Raw genomic sequence first — 17,331 nt, 5'->3', positions numbered from 1 at the left:
CTGAGTGAAGAGATATGACATGAGTGACTGCACTCACAGAGTATATAAGAAGGCATGAAGGAATGAGAATAGAATATGGAAGTGTTCAATGACTTAAAAACTTACCCCAATACACATACTGCAAGTATTTCCCCTCCAGCTATTTTTTCTTCTTTTTGGATGGAAGTGAGAGTTTGTGTCAGCGTGTCAGTTATGGTAGAACCTCCATAGTTGACCACCTCTGTATATTGACCACCTCCTTAAGTTGACCTGATTTTCATAGACTGGACATTCACATCTGTGCATTGGTACAGTAAACCTAGTTCCTTATATTGACCACCTCTGTGTGTTGAACAGTTTGTTATAGTCCCTTGGGTGGTCAACTTACTGAGGTTCTACTGTATTTACTTGGAATTTTACTTTTGCTCCAAAATGCAAGGATCCACAACAAAGAGAGCTAAGGAAACGTTTCTTTCAACCATGAAAAACTTAGATGGAATTGCTGACCAGGGAGATTAAAATAGAGGGCTTTAGAGTTAGTCAGAATTAGGGTTAAATCTCAACTCTGCTATTTTCTCACTGTGCCATTGTTTCATTTAATTGTGGTTTTTTGCCTCAGTTTCTCAATTTGTAAAGTCATGGCCTCAATAGCATTGACCATGGAAGACTGCTGTGGGGATGAGAAGACTAAGTGCCTAGAACAAGGTCTTATATGTTTGAAGCATTTGATAAAAGTTATTTTTAGTTTTTGCAATCACTGATGGCTTGCTCCATTATCTGTGATGTCTACCCCATGGTGTCCTCGTGATGCTAAGGTTTGGGAATGGTGAGTAATTTTCCTCTAGAACAACCTTAGATGGAGGATCATCATCTCTTCTCATGTTGCTCAGACTATTCCCGTCTTACTTTATAACCTATGAGCCTATGATAGCTGCGTGTTATTAAGCAAAAGATCCTGGAGACTAAACTCTTTAATTTAAAAAGAAACAGAGACCCTATTAGTTATGCTAGTAGAAAAATCTTTTTTTCTACAACTTTTCTAGAACCTCAGTCCCTGTCAATTGACCCTACTGGCCTCTTGCAAATCCTGCCTCTCCCTTCATTTCATTCCTTAATAGAGTTTTCTATCTCCAGTAGATGAAGTATAGGAGGACTCCAGTAAATATGTATTGCATTAGAAGTCTTTATGTCATAAATTTAGATATATTTGAGCTATATTCTTTATTTTAAAATATTTAGGATAGTTTCTACTTAGGGATCGTGAAATGAAGTCCTTTTATTTCACTGGTCTTTTTGAGTAGTACAATACATAGAAAATAAGTAAAACATTTACAGAAAGAGAAAAATATTGACAAAATAATGCAACTGCCATTGCCATAAGCTAACTAAGCCTGTAACCTTGAAATACATTTGTCAGACACTGTACAAGGGAGCATGCTGAGTGCTTACACACGGTGCCTTGGGGGGCCAGCAGGATACATATTTTCTGCAAAGTAAATGACACTATTCTGAAAGACACATTCAATGATACTTTGATATAAAGCAGGTGTTCTAAGGCTGTGAAGAAGCCACCAGGAAGGAAGACGGGAAATGTCCCCATTGAGACACAGAATGTCAGGTGAGAGGTGACATGACAGTGAAAATATTCTAACAAGACAATTCTATGGTCTATGACCGAATGTCCTAACTGAAGATTATAGTGAGAGTTAAAATAGATTGGAGAAGGAAAGGGAAGCTGTAGGAACCACATTGAAATCTATAGCTTCTGTAATGTAGAGGCGTTTGACATGACACCAACCTCTTGAGCAGGAAAAACGAAAGAGAAATATGCTCTCTTCCCTGAGGTGAAGAAAATAACGTACTGAATGAGAGGGTGCTAGAGACCACAAATCCAAGCGAAGATTTCTCCCTTCATATTTTTTACTTCCTGCATTATTCCCCGACAGGCAGCTGTTTCCTTTCATGAATATTAACAAACGTAAAGGAACCCAAAGAGTCCCATGAATAAAATCTGCAAAAAGCTAAACATTTTTAATGTGAAAAAGAGAAGAAGCCAAAAGTGCGTGGAAAGCTCACATCACAAATATTCACAGTCTCAAAAATCACAGACAATATGAGGTATCTTAAAAAGGAGCTAAAACATTATAAACATTCAATAAAAGAATAGAGAAACAGCAAAGTGAAGTAACAAAATTCAGGGAAAAAATTGAAAGATACATAAAACTACTACAAGAATGAAAGCCATGGTAAAGTAAGCAAAATTGAAAGAAATGACCCAGTAATGCTCTCTCTATATGTACCTATATACATATACATGTGACCTAAAAATAGCATTCTATTATGAAATTGAAAGGAAGAGTGATATAGGATAGTTGAGAATACTACATGACTATAAAAAAACATTCTCCATCTACATAAAATTTTTCATGAAAAAGAAGAAAGAAAAATCTAGAATAAAAATACATAACTACCTCCATTAGATCTGTTTGGGAGAAGTTATTGTTTCTGGGAGAAAGTAACAAGAAATAATCTCCTCAAGATATATCTCAGTAATATTAATAAAATTACAGGAAAATTAATGTGAATGTATAAGAAAAAAATAATTTTTATGAATTCCTTTGAATGCCATAGATGCAGGTGGTCCCTGTGCTTCTCTGCAACAGAGAAGATAAAAGAATGGGTGAAGTTCAGAGAGGAAGACAGGGTGCCTCACTTGTTTTAATCAGGATTCTTCAGAGTAACAGAAAAATAGAATATATATAATAAAAAATTTATTTTGAGGAATTGGCTCATGCAATTAGGATGGTTAAGTTTCATGATCTGCCATCCACCAGTTGAAGGTCCAGGAAAGTTGGTGATATAGTTCTTGTCCAAACATGAAACACTGAGAACCAGAGAACAAACAGTGTAAAACTTAGACCTAGTCAAAGGCCATGAGAACCATAAATGCCAATGTCCAAAGGCAGGAGAAGACGGATGTCCTAGGTCCAGCAGAAAATCTGTGTCTTTCTTCCACCTGTTTGTTTTCTGCAGGCCTGAATGGATTGCGTGAGGTCCATCCATGCTGGTAAGGATAATCTTTTTTACTCTGTTCAATGACTCAGATGCTAATCTCTTCTAGAAACACCTTCATAGATGCATCCAAAAATACTGCTTACCAGCTCAGTCAAGTTGACAGATAACATGAAACCTTCACAGCCAGGATTTTATACACAGCCAAATTGGCCTTAACTTCTAGGGACAATTGAAAAATACTCTAATGTTTATAAAGCCTCAGGGATTATAGCACATGTGTGTTCATCTTCAGAAAATGACTTGAGGGTAAACATAGCCAATGATGAATAATATGCATTAAAAATAAAGAGATTAGAAAGGGGAAATCATGGTGAAGAGCCAGAGAAAAACACTGAAGTATTTTAAATACAAAATTATACAAATTTTTGAAAAATGTTTATATAATAAAATGTAAAATGTATATAGTTTGCGCAGAAATAATATAATACAAATATAATAGATCAGTAGGAGGAATATGAGTATCATTTTTCATTGGGACAAAGTCAATAGACTTTATCTGAAATGGTAATATCAGGTATCTAACCATGCTGAGAATCCAAGATATTTTTCCTTGTCTTTGGAGAAATTGTTTTAAAAAAATGCCTTTGTGAAAGGAGATTTTTCTTGGATTCAGTAATATCTGTATCTTCTGTTCCACTTCTCTTGCTTTTTTGGGGTTAAATTTAAGTAGGTGGGGTGTGTGTATATATATGTGTATATATATACCCTATATATATACATAGGGTACATATATACATTTTTTTCATAAATATATGAAAATAGAGGCATACATAGGTGGATACTTTCTGAAAAGGTGTAATTTATCTCTCTGTTTCTTTCTCTCTCTTTATATGCATATACATACACATACACACACACATATATATTTCCTTCTAACTTTATGTTGTGTGTATATGTAAGCATAGAGGGTTAGCTGGGGTATTGTGGCCAAATGTCAGTTATTAATGATGGGATTTTATAAATTATCATTTTTGTGTGGGTATTTATGACTTGTTTTTTTTATAAAAAGATAAATGTCATCATTAAACAGTAACAAAATTCAGAGTTCTAATTATTATAAAAGGAAAATATTTAGAAGGTTTAGTGCAACCAAAGTGATTTTAAAGGATATCATCTTTAAAAAAAGAAAGAGGAGATAGCCCCATAGAAGAGTCTCAGCTTAATTTAATTTGAAACGCAAATTAACCTCAGCTCTTCAGTATAATTTCATCTTGAGAGAGAGAGAAAAAGAGAGAGAGAGAGTTTGTGTGTGTTTAAATTGCTGGAGGATTATTTAGGATTCTGGTGGACACCCTCCATCAGTATCAAGGTTTCCTTCCCAAATACTGGATAAAGCCAACGTATTTCTCAAGCCTGTAAGTGTAAAAAAAAGAACAAAGAGAGATGACCAAAGATAGTACTCAGATAATAGCCTTTGAAACCCAGAGTAGAAAGGAGATAGTAGTCGAGCCTTGTACCATGGAATTAGGACTTGAAAACCTGTAGCCAGTGTGTGTGATGTTCTCGTAATATAGTCTGTCTCCGGGGAGAGCAGAGCTGGAAATGAGAGAAAGGCTCATTCGTGATGCCGTCGTTCTTGCTGTCAGAGCTTTCGTGGCTTTTCAGCAGGCCACAAAAGGCTAATCCACTGGAATATGAATCAGACCCAGTCAAGGCCCCATAATAAGTGAGAGGCACCAGACCTCCCTGTTTGGATCCTAATAGTTTTTTCTATCTCGGTAAACTCTCACTATAAACAAAAAGACAGGACCTTTTTTTTTTTTTTTTTCCCCTTTCCCTTTGGTTATTATTCTGAAGGCCCTGGATAACTGTCAGAGATTTAATAGCAAAGTGCAAATCTACAAACCAAGCTTTCTGAAATTATTTTTGTTTCCATCAGCTGGCTTGTGGGTTTAAAAGCTTGGGAGGATCTGATCACTAGACTGTAGGAAAAGTAAATGCACAAGTGAAAGCAAAGAGGGAGATTTGCATCCCAATTTCATGCTTTGACATATGGCAAAGGCAAACCACTTTTGAAATAGGGACAGTTAATGGTTTCTTCAGTCCAATGAGGTTAATAAAAGTAAGTGTATTGTACATTCTCACCTTTCATTTACTAAATTGATCCCCCTTGTGATAGGATATTTTTTAAGTGCACAGAAAGTCTTCCCATCTTTTTATTGTCAGAGCTTTGTAGGAAAGCTCTCATAACAGGCTTGCAACCATCATTTTGGTGCCACAGCTTATACTTTGCAAAACTTTTTAACTTCTGCTAAAGATACTTTTAATCATGCTATTCAAAGAAACCATATTGATTTGCTGTTTGTCACTCTAATCTTCTCTTTAGCATTCAAGAGACAAAACATTTTGGCCTATCTTGTTGCAGATTTTAGAAACCGTGTTTTATAAATCTAAAAACAATAGATGTTGGCATGGATGTAGAGAAAAAGGAATGCTATATACTGTTGATGAGACTCAAATTAGCACACCATCTATGGAAAACATTAAGGATATTCCTCAAAGAGTAGACATAACAACAGACCTAGCAATCCCATTACTGGGTCTCTACCTAAAGAAAAACAACTCATTCTATCGAAAAGATACCCACAGGTGAATGTTTATTGCAGCACAACTCATAATTGCAACAATGTGTAATCAACCCAAGTGCCCATCAACTCATGAGCAGATTAACAAAATGTGGTGTACGTATACTATGGAAAACTTCTCAGCCAGGAAGAAGGTTGAGTTAAGGCCTTTTGCAACAATTTGGATGGAACTGGAGACTATTATTCTAAGTGAAGTATCTAAAGAATGAAAAACAAACAACATATGTACTTGCTGTTAAATTGGAACATACTGATGAGCACACCTGTGCACAGAGGGGACTAAAACTCAGTGGAAATCAAGCATGGAGGAGGAGGCAGAAGAAGATAAGTGGAAACCTGACAGGAACAATCAACACTATCCAGGTGATGGACACGCTTAGAAACCCGACTCAGCACAGGAAAAGCAATCCATGTCTCCAAAAACAACTGTACCCTGCAATATTTTGAAATAATAGTAGGAAGAAGAAACTGTGTTTTATGCTCAGAAGTCTCAGGGAGACTCTTGAGTTGTATGAACCCATCTATTCCATGTCATAGTATGCTCAGCCTATTGGCATAGTTCAGTTACACACTGAGCCCTGAGTGTCTTTGAGCTTGTGACTCTCAGCTCAGTTCTCTTGATTGGTGTGCTCCATGAATTGGAACCCAATCTGGAGACTTCACTTAAATAAGTAAAGTATGAAACCAGACTCTAAGTTATGTTGTGAACTCCTGTTCCCCCCAGTTCCCCCTGCCTCTCCCATTCCCTCACCCTACAGGCAAGCTCCTATTTTCCCTGCCCTCCCTCATTCCCCCACCCTACGGGCAACCTCCTGCCCTGTCCCGTTCCTAGTTCCTCTGCCCTACGGGCCTTCCCAGCCCATTCCCATGCACTCCAGAATTCAAAGAGGCACCGAAAGTCCCAAGTTTCACAAAACTCCCAAGTTCTCAGTAGATGTACAATGGTGGAAAACTCACTGAGGCTTGATTAATTACTGTTGTATAACCATACCATTGTGATTTAAGATGTATCCATTGATCAATTATTGTTATGTAATCATAACCATTGGGATATGAAACGTATCCATTAACAACCAAGCTGTAACCCTGCCAATGGCAACGTTCCTCATCCCCCCCAACACTCGCTTAAGCTATGCAGAGAAAAAATGGTATAAAAGGCAAAAAACCCTGCACTTTGGGGCACTTGTCTCAGAACAACGGCCCCCTGCTCAGGTGTGAATAAATCACCAATTAATAACATCTGGGTGGGTCCAAGTTAATTTTTTCATAACTCCAAGGTTATTTCAGTTATCTAACTATCTCTATCTATGTCATCTCTATCCATATAGCGTAACATTGTGCCATAGACTGCAGGATAGTAACTGAGATTTAAAAGCAATTAATAAGTATGTTTTTTAAAAATGAAACAGGGAAAAAGAAGTAAAGAAAAACAATGAGAATCAGGGAACAATTGAGGAAGTTGGAAACATTCTGATGTGATGTTTTGTAAAGGGTCAAGGTGGCTAAGCTGGAAATAAATTTATCCAAATCTCTTTCTGTAAATGATTCCAGGTAGAGCTGTCCAAATGAGAAATGGTTGGGATATCTGTGCACAATGGAAGCTCTCAGATGCATTAGATAGATTGTGTTAGGAGAAGGACAAAGATGCTGGCTGATTCCGGCTTATCCCCACTTTCCTTCATATTGCATCCAGCTCATCTCTCCAGCTAGTGCTCTGCTGACCAACAGCAACTGCAGCCCTAGCATCAGACAGAGAGGCAACAGCTGTCCACAGACATGGCCATCAGCTATCCTCTGAGATGCCCTGTGACAGCTGGGCGTGAGCTGCCCGTCCACTTGCCCCAGTACTCAAGGAAAATTATTTAATGAATTTCTTTGATTGTCCAGTTTCTTTTTCTGACCCTTCTTTCTACAGTTTTTTCAACAATGGTGCAACTTCTTAATTTTATAACAAATTCTTCACCCCACAATAATTACAATTCTCTTTTCTTGATTGAAAAGATGCTTTCTGGATGCCGATTGGTCCAGGTTTGTTTTTATCACACCAAATTCTAGATTGCATGAATGTTACAAAAGCAAAAGTATAATTTTCTGTAGTGGATATTCTTAATTCTCATTCTTTCTCTCTCTCACACACATCCATTTTAAACTACGTGGGTCAGGCTTCTCCAGAAAGATTTTAAAAGAGATTATTTCTTTGCACATTCCTTGGTAAAGTGGTAGTTTAATTTGCCTAGAAAAATATTCTCTTTCTTGTCTAGGTAACATAAAATATGTTTCTAGCCAGGCATTATATTCATCCATATTATTGGTCAAAAAAGCAATCAAGAACAACGTACGAATACTTTGTTACCCTGTGGGCATTCTGGGTTCTGGGTTTTTCTACACACTTCTCTTCACCTCTGTATTTTTTTCCTGAAGGAGATATAAGGAAGCACATAGCAAAGATATGTACCTAAGGGTATCATGGCTTGGGATGTAATTAAAACTTGTTACTTTCCACTAATACCCAATTAATAGTTTTAATATGAACTTTGCTGATATTTTGATGAATCTATGTACACATTCAACTTCTGGGGTTGTTTTAGAATAAAGAATCTGGTAGGTATCTTATTCACAGTTTCAAAAAATATTTTATTGGAGTTAAATGCAGTATGCACTATAGTTTTATTTCGAGATTGGGTGCAGTATCATTATCATCCTTGCTGTGATTTTCAAGGTGTTTGAAATTTTGATCATCAAATACCTGCCATTGTCATTATAGGCAGGAGATGGTTCTTTCTCTCTTCTCTCTCTCTCCCTCTTCTTTCTTTCTTTCTTTCTTTTTTTTTTTTTTTTGGAGACAGTCTTACTATGTTGCCCTGGGTAGAGTGTCATGATGTCACAGCTCACAGCAACCTCAAACTCTTGGGCTTAAGCGATTCTCTTGCCTTCTCCCAAGTAGCTGGGACTACAGGTGCCCACCACAGCACCCAGCTATTCCCTCTTCATTCGTTTTACCTGCCTTCCCAAGTTCCTGCCTTTCTGCCACACTTCATACATCGATTCTTCATTTTCTATTTTAAGTTTTCATTGTTATTGTTGTTTCTTAATGTTTTCTCTAGTTGAGAGCCACAGAGCATCTTTTACATTCATATATATAATATATATGTGTATATATATATTTTAAGTCATAAACACATAGATCCTGTGTGCATTAATGCATTTATGGGGTGCAAGGTGCTGATTTTATATACAATATGGAATGCTTACATCAAACTATTGAACATACCCTTCACCTCACTTACTTAATTATTGTAGTTAATATACCCTTCATCTCATTTAATTAATTAATTTACTTAATTATTGAGTTAAGACATTTATACTCTATACTTAATAGATTAGACATATACCCTTGTAATATGAACCATAGTTGTAGTCCCGCCATTTACCCTCCCTCCATCAAACCTTCCCTCTCCCCTCCTATCCCCCTCCGCTTTCCTCCTTCATCCTGGGCTATAGTTGTGCTTTATCTTGTTTCTGTTCCAAATAAATCCATGTGTCTACCATCATGATTTCATTACTCACACTACCCAAGACCTTTGCAGCACTCTTCATTATGGTTCTAAATAAAATAAGTTTTATTTTATTGCTTTTAATGTACTAATTAATGACATCTCATCTTTACTCAGTACCTTTGGCCAGGGAAAGTTCACTAATAGAAAAAAAAATTAATAGTAGGATATTCTTTTTATCAATGCATATTATTTATTTAGGCATTTGAGTTAGGAAGTTTGTTGTTCAAATATTGATGGGGTCTATGTGTTTTGACAAAGTGAATTACAAATTTTTAAATGGTTTCATAAAATACACCTCAACTGTTCGATGGATCCAGATAATATTTTAATTTATTAGCAAAATCTATTGGCCTCATGTTCGGATGTAATGTTTTATAAGATAGAAGATGATAAGTAGAGACTGAAATGAAGTTTAAGGAGCTCTTTTATAGGCTCTAAGAAATGGATTGTCTTTTTTCTACAATGTTCGTGAAAGTGATTTTAAGGCTGTTAATCCTGTTGGCTCTGTTCTCCGTAGACAGGACACTAAATATCCCTTATTGTGAAAGATTTATTTTCTGCACCATTATAATTGAGGCAATCAATAAAGCATGATGTTCCCCTAGGCGTTCTGCTATGCACAATACATTTTATCAACAAGTGCGCATTAACAAAACACCTGAATACCAGGGTGGCAGAATTGTTACTTTAGGAATTCAAAACAATAATAACTGTGAGCATAGAGTCTGATAATTAAGTAGCTCTGTTCTTTCTTTCTGCAAAATAACTTGCACATGTCGATTATGGAGTCTAAAATAAGGTCTCTGAAGATATCATGGAGGCAGATAGTATTAAGAATTTTCAAATATAAGATTAGTGATGCCAAATTAAGTTGAGAATACTGCACATTCGTCACATAGTACTCTTTTTGGAAACAAGAAAAAATTTGGCTTTATCTTTGTTCTTATTGTTTTCATAGGAGTTGAGAGTGAAGAATAGGTAACAAGGTAACAATCATAAAACAGCATGAGGAAAAAAAATGATGAAAAGTTTTGAGCTTTATTGAGGTATTTAACTTTTGCTTTAACACATTCATTTTACTAAATATTCTGTATCATTATAATGGCTATTTTCTCTACTTCCCTCTCCCTCTCCTCCTCTTTTTACTTTGGCAAGTATATAGTTAAGTAAATGAAGCCAAATGCCTTATTCTAATACTTGTAGGATAAAATACTATTTTCCCAAATGTCAACAAATATCAAAGATCATGAGGTCACTTTTATCTCCACTAATCTAAATTTGCCCATGTAAATTTTGTCATTATGTAAAATGGATTTACATTTCATGTTACATTTTGCCTTACGATTTTTAAAGTCAAATTAAACATATTTTATAAATACAATTTATTGATGACATGAAAACAGTAAAAAGAGGAAACACATGGTATCAATATGAAACTACTCAAATAATTAAAAATATTTATTGACTAATGTGAAAGAATGGTTGTGATTTATTGATGATTACAGAGCAGGATCTCCCATTTGATGTTGTTTATACAGAAAAAGGACCACCTCCTTAGATTTTGCTAATATTTATCTTATCGTGCTTTCTTGTCTTTGTTTATTCTCATTGAAATAATCTACTTAAAAAATAAATATCAATCATTTTTATATTGAGAAAGAAGACTTTTTTCTAATTTGGATGTATGATTTATTACTTAATAACTCAGTATGAAAGCTAGAGAATGAGTATAATTAAAGGAGGAGAATAATGTCCACTCCTTTGGGACTCTGTGGCTGACTTTCCTTCTTACTTAGCTGCTGCATCTCAGGATGTGATCATCGTTGGTGGTTGGGTTACATATTGGTCTTCTATTGCTGCCCTAACAAATTACCACATACTTGGCATCTTGAAAAAGCACCCAATTACGAACTCACAATTTTTCTGGCAAGAAATTTAGTGAACTGGACTTGGTCCTTTGCTTGGACTCTTATAAGGTTAAAAGTGAAATGTCAGTCAGCCTGAGGCTCTTATGAGGAAGTTCTGGGATAATCTGCTCCTGGGTGCATTTAGGATTCTAGAGGAATACATTTGCTTCCCACTCTATTCATCAGGCCCTCTCCACCAGTAGGTGAGCAAGGACATTGAAGACCTGTTGACAGTGTAGGAACATAATATAAGCATGGATGCATGAGCCCCTTCTAGGCTTTGCTTTTCAAAGCTTCTCCATTGATGAGAGTGCATTACAGCCTCCTCTTTGCCCTGTGGAAAGAGGCCTGGACATGCAGGAAGTCCCATCTCATGCCAGTAACTCTATGGCACAGTCTGTCAAATTAAGGATGCAGAAGTTACAAGCTAACTTACCAGCAGAGTTAAAACTATATACCTTAAAAAATCTTCATAATTAAATGGCATTTTGATTTACATCTGTTTAATTTGTTTGACTCTCTCATGTTGCTTCATGCAGAATAAATTCAATACTTCCAAACTTTGCAAGGTCAAAAACTCAAGAGTTTTCAACCCATCCAGAGTTAGTTAAACTCTGGGATGTCAATTTATCAAGCCAAGAAAAAAGCAAGAATGATTAAATTGGTGGGACCACATCTACAGTGCATCTTACAAGGGTATATGTGAAATTTACTAGGTGTAGAATCTAAATGTCTTAATGCAATAACTAAGAAAATGCTGTGAAGGCTATGTTGACCAGTTTGATGAAAGCATTTTGTATGTAAAACCATCACACTGTGTCCTATGATTGCAATAATGTACACAGCTATGATTTAATAAAATTAAATAAAATAATGATTAAATAAACAAATACAAATTCTAGAATTTGCATTGGGGGATGCTTGTCTCATGGACTGAACTACACGCCAACTACATAAGATACCTTGTTCTCTAGGATCAGACTACATGCGCATTTGACTAAATAGGAAGAAGGCTGATTAGATGGTGTGGATTTTCAACAAAGCAAACTAGATGTTCTTGAGGAACGTTCTGCCTAGGTCATAGAAAACTCTGATCAGATGTTTTAATTTTCTTTTATTTTTCTTTTTATGTTTTAGAATCAGATAATTTGATTTTGAGACCTGGATTTAAAATTTAATATGTGAGTTTGGTAAGCTTAATTTTCTGATCCTCCATGGATGAGTCTCTAAAATGAGCTTCATAAAGTTGCTAAGAGGATTAAATGATATGATGCATATTTAACTTAGTAATTGACAAATAATAGTACATTTGTGCATGTGTGTGTGTATATTTACACACAAATATATATGTGTGTGCACACACGTGTAAGTATCTGTCCATTCTGTGCATTATACCCCAGCCGGGGAACAGGAAATTATTTTACTTCAGCATTATTTATTTACTTAATAGCTGCTCTTTTCTCCTATGAGTGCATCCTTATTTATTTTTCAGGTCTATTTGTAGAATTTATTGTCTTTTCGCTCTGTTTCATCAATCAAGTTTCAGTCACCTTGTTATGATTTGGGTACCTCCTTTGCACATTGGTGATTTGTTTCCCTCTTTTAAAAGTTTGTTTTCCTGTCTCCTATGAATCCATAGAAATCTAAATTATTTTTCTATACTTTATCAAGTTTGTATTGTTTTCTTTGCTTGAGAAACAGTGCCCATTTTAGTGGGTGCAATAGTTAACAAGAAGCACACCACCAGGTGTGTAGTTCACATTTAATAAATATAGAATTAAAAAAAGAATAAATAAATGAAAGCATAAAAACATTCCCAATTGAACGATATCTTGTTACAGCCTCAAAACTCATTATTCCAAGTTGTAGTGTATTCAGTGCTATTTCTTTCACAGATTCATTGGTAAATGAATCTAACAATATTAACCTGGATCATAAACTCAGATGCCTATAGGGTCCGAGTAGTTGTATAAAGGATATAAATGGCGTATGGGTAAAATGACAACTGGCAACTGGCATTCTGTCTCAATATCAAAAAGGTAGCAAGTTTTGGAAGGGATCATGATAACTGGAAAGGTATGCTCTGTGTCGGTAGTTCCTAATTGCCACATTGTTACAAAAGGAACAAAGGGGTCGCGACCCGCTGCTCTCTGTAAAGGTGAGCAAAAGGATCTTTTGCTATATGGAAATCGAAGCCTACAATTATCAAAGTACAGTAGAATTTCTGTAAGTTGACTATCCATGGGAAAAACCTGGTCAGCATACGGAGGTGGTTGATGTAAGGAACGAGGCCTACTGTAGTGAAATCTATAAGTGGTGCACATCTCGTCTATGGAAAGTAGGTCAACTTGAGGAGGGAGGTGGTCAATGTAGGGGGGTGGTGAACTAGGGAGCTTCTATTATATTCCAGAGAAATAAGAAATAAATTTTTCCTTCTGTCAAATCTCTACATTTCTGAGTGGTATAAACTAATTAAAACATAAACACCGAACCACCATTTTATTGTGAGCTGGGTATGCCTCCCAGGTTTTTCCTCTAGCTTAACAGAAAAGCCACACAGTTCTCTCCCTCTGTTGTACAGATCACTGTATTCTCAAACGATCTCTAGGGCACGTAGTCAATGAGTAGTGCTAACTGGAAAAAAAGAAAAAAAACGTGTTTGAATAAGACACATCAGTGGGTTGGTTATCCTAACAGTTTAGAATATCTGATTGCCTTAATTACTGCCTAATGAGGTTTTTTTTAACAAGTCAATTTAATTTTCTAATTGCTGCCTCTCCCTTATTTTTAAGCTCAAAATATTAAAGAAGGAAGCATAGCCTTTCCAAAACCAAATTATACCCAAGGGTATCCTGTGAGCCATCACGCAGATGCTAGCACCAGTATCACTGATTTCGTGATTTGGAAGTTATTTTTCCTTTCCCAGGAAAATTTTTGTTTGAAAGTTGCTTTTTTTCCTCTGCTTTTCTGCTTCTTTTGCATAGGGATGAGGTCTGAGCACACAGATCCCTAGGAGAGCGCACTGCTATCTCCAGAACACCCTCAGTTCTTCTCAGGAGTGGGTATGCAGAAAAGGAATCAAGGTGCTGGGCGATACTGCAGACTGATCGCTCTGGCTGTAAGTAGAACCACTATTGGATTATGTTTTCTCATAAACTTTTATTATTATCAGCAACAAAAGGCTTCCATAAATGAATGAATGAGTGTCAGGCTATAATCACCCCAGGCCATTGTGCTCTTCTTGCCATAGATCTCACCTAAGCTGCCATTCTCACCTACAGAATTTTCTGATAGGGGATTTCTCAGTTGCCCCTAGTCACAGCCAGTAGTAAGTACGGCTATTTTTTATTCAAGACATGTTCTACCTCCCTAATAGTAAAGGAAATAAAGATTAAAAATATTTTACACTAGTAACTCGTCAATTTTCAAAATAATTACATGCAGCATCTGTGAGTATTGGCTATAATTAAACTCTTCTAACAATAGTATATATTGGAAAAAAAATCTTTGCGTATGCACGGGAAACATTAAAAGGATTTGTATTCATTGTCTCAGTGAGTCAGCTTTTAGGGGTTCATTCTAAGCAAGCAGTTCAAAGAAAAGAAGAAAATTCCTCACAAGGATGTTTATTACAGAATATACAACACATTAAAAAATTATGGAATAATTATAAAACCGTAAGCGTAGTACTACATAGCCACTAAGAATTATGTTGTATGAAACTACTCAATGATAAGGGAAATGATTTGTATGTATGAGATAAAAATAAAAGAAGAAAAAATAAGATTATCATGTGATATCCATTTCATACATAAAAATTTCCATTGAATAAAAACAAGACATATGTAAACAATTTAATTTACAAAAGTTGCTCCTAAGAAAGAGAATTACGGATGATGAAAAATCATTTGTGTTTGGTTTCCTTCATTTCCTAAACATAATGAAAAATGTTTTCTGTAGCATCCCCATTCTGTAAAAAAAAAAAAAATAAATAAAAAAAAACAAAAACAAAAACAGAAGGATGTTACATCAAGGTAATAAAAGTGATTTACACAAACAAATGCATTAACTGAAAGGAAATTGTATTCTTTTATACAATTTTACTTACTAATGATCAAGTTGGATTGTAGAAGATAAGTATTTCTTGAAATGGAGTCTCCTATAATGGTTTGTAGAACTAAAGACTAAAAGGAGACTTCCTCTCACTATAGAAGCAGCAAAATGGAGTAATTTTTCCAAAGACGACAGGACTGATGACACAGTCATCACCAAGGCTTCAGTTATCATGTGACTGCGGTATTAAATTGCGTATCTTTACCATAAAAGTAAAATATGATTGTAAGAGAAATAGTTCCCCCCAAAGAAACTTTTCACTGAGATGACTAAAGACAATTTTATCAGAACTCTAAGTAAAACAAAACAAAACAAAACAAAAAACAATGACACACAAAGAAGCCAGAAAAGTCTTGAAAGACCTCAGGAAATATCACTTTTGCCCAATGTGCTTTGACTTTTTTTTTGTTATTTGACGTCTACAAAGATTAGCCCACATGATGCATTCTGTTAGTTGGAAAATGCATTTAATATGTAATTTAATTGAATGTTGGTGTATTCAGACATCTATTATTCTGAGAGAGAGAAAAGTCCAAATTCACTGAAGTTGATATATGGATCAGGATATTCTTGAAAAAATAGTTCAGAATTCCCTTTTCACATCTGACCTCAAAGCATCACTATTAGCTAAAACAAGGCAGAATGTAATTAAAATTAATTAAATTCAAACAAAGCAATATTCTTTAAGTATATTCATCGTACGTTTTTAGTATTACTATTCAATTCAATTCATTTCTTCCTAATTTTAGTGAACATCAGTCTGTTAGTATAGAATATATCGCATGTTGGAAGGTTGGAGGGAAACAGATGATGACATTGCCAAACTCTGTTACCTACGAGAATTTCAGATAAAATGGACAATGAAAGGAGCAGCTATAATTAAAACCATAAATGCTCTATGTTTATGAATTTGATTTCACCGACAAAGATTACAGGATACGTAACATTTACCACTTTGTATTTGAATGTACTATTCATCTATATTGGCCTCTTGCAATTTTATTTTAGTTTAGTTTAGTTATTTAGTTAAAGTTTAATTTAGTTTTTCCTATTTCTCATAACTTACTCCTTGACTGATTAACCAACCCTCAAAGAATACAAAAACATGTAAAAATCCATTTTTTTCCCTCTGAAGGACTATTTTACAATTTTCTTTTGCTTTAAAAAATAAATTTATACTTTTTACAATAAGTATATATTTAAGGTATACAACATGGTTGTATTTAATCCTATAGTGAAAAAATTATCATTCCAGTGAAAAAATTAACAGACTCATTGTCTCATATTATTATCCATTTTCCTTTCTGTGTTAAGAGCAGTTATAAAGTAATTGCAAAAAATTCTGAATCCTTTTACTGATTCTTTTTATACTTTTATGCTTGGATATATTTTATTTCTTTTTCATGTCTGATTGATCTTACTGATTGAGCTTTTAGGACTATGTTGAATACAAGTGGCAAGGCTCGGCATCCTTGCCTTATACCAGATCTTCCAGGAAAAGCTCTCAGTGTCTCCCATTGATTATGATGAGAGCATTTCTATAAAAATGACCTTTGTTATATTGTAGAAATTTCTGCCCTTCTGTACCGAAACTGTTGTGGTTTTCATCAAGAAATCATGTTGAACTGTGTTGAATGCTCTTTCTGCATCATTTGGAGATGATCATTTGGTTTTTGTCTTTCAATCTGTTAATGTGATGTATCACATTGATGAATTTGTGTTTGTTGAACTAGCTTTTTATGCCAGGAATAAATCTCAGTTAATCATATTAATCAAGATGTATAATCTTTTTGATGTGTTAAATCCTATTTTCTAATATTTTATTGAGATCTTTTGTATCAATATTCATCAGAGATATTGGCCTGTAGTTTTCTTGTGGTGGCTTCATGTATCTTAAGTAACCAAGATGGTGCTGGCCCTGTACACTGTGTAATGTGCCCTGCAGATCTTTTATTTTTGAAGAATTTAAGAAATATTGGTATTACTTGTTCTTTGAAAGTGTAGCCGAATTGTTCTTTAGCCATTAAGCCATTTGGTCTTGGGTTTTTCTTTGTTGCAAAGTTTCTAAATACTTCTTAAATCTTTTTCTTGTAGGTCTGCTCAGGTTTTCTATTC

This window comes from Otolemur garnettii, unplaced genomic scaffold (genome assembly GCF_000181295.1).
Source record: "Otolemur garnettii isolate 467f Iridium unplaced genomic scaffold, OtoGar3 scaffold00001, whole genome shotgun sequence".
NCBI lineage: Eukaryota > Metazoa > Chordata > Mammalia > Primates > Galagidae > Otolemur > Otolemur garnettii.
This window is presented reverse-complemented; position numbering follows the sequence as displayed.